Below are 967 nucleotides of genomic sequence, written 5' to 3' on the forward strand. Positions count from 1 at the left end.
ATTTCTTTGCAAAAATTGCTCTTTGTTAAGCTGTGACTTAATATAGGTCTCAGCAGGGATCTGCCCAGGTAATTCTGTAGTTAGTATTTTTCATCATTTCAACGTCATCAGAATGAAAATCTCCTCACACCTTAAGACACATCTGCAACAGCATTAAACATACCCTCCTATTGGTCCAACAGTGTAATCCAGACCTGTGTTTTACCAAAGCTCTGTATGTGGTATGCTATGGTTTATTCAGGCTAAAGAGCCAAAGTAACTCATATTTGAGATTAACCCCACGATCTTGTGCTAGGCTTCCCTCAGAGTGACCCCAAGAGAGAGAGAAAAAAAACACAGGTTGCCATCAACCCTGCCCACCCTTAAGAAGGCAGAGCAGTTACCCAAGTGTTCCAGGAGCAGGACATACCAATAGTTCAGAAAAAGGCCAGAGCGGTTAAGGTGGACTCAAACGAATCCTGTAACTGCTTCTGTGGAAATTCCTTAAACTTGTTTGTTCAATACTATAAAAGCTGTGCAGATTTTGTGCTCTGGGACTCAGCATCACCTGTTACCAGGTGCGCGGAGGACCAAGCTTGAGCTTGCAAATAAACAACTCTTTTGCTGTTCACATTGGTCGTGGTCTCTGGTGATCGTTTGGGATCCTAAGTCCATACAACATTCCTGTTGGCTCGTCTGGAATCTGCCTCATAAGACCCTCCAGACACACCACCACAGAATCCCAAAAACCCAGCTGTTAAGTCAAGGCATTGCCGTTCTGTATATTTGGTTGCCTGCAGGTTCTGTATCTATAAATCTGGTTTCCTGAGGTGTCTGTACTCTGATTGGCAAGGAGTCTTGGTGGACACAATTTAAGACTGCCAATGGGGTCTGTGAAGAGACGTCCCCAGACCCTTCTGGGTAGATTGCTGTTTAATACAGACGTTTTTTTGGGAAACTCTCAGTCTGTAGACTGGCACTTTCTGGT

Source organism: Dipodomys spectabilis, unplaced genomic scaffold (assembly GCF_019054845.1).
Source record: "Dipodomys spectabilis isolate Male_0828 unplaced genomic scaffold, ASM1905484v1 ptg000567l, whole genome shotgun sequence".
Taxonomy (NCBI): Eukaryota; Metazoa; Chordata; class Mammalia; order Rodentia; family Heteromyidae; genus Dipodomys; species Dipodomys spectabilis.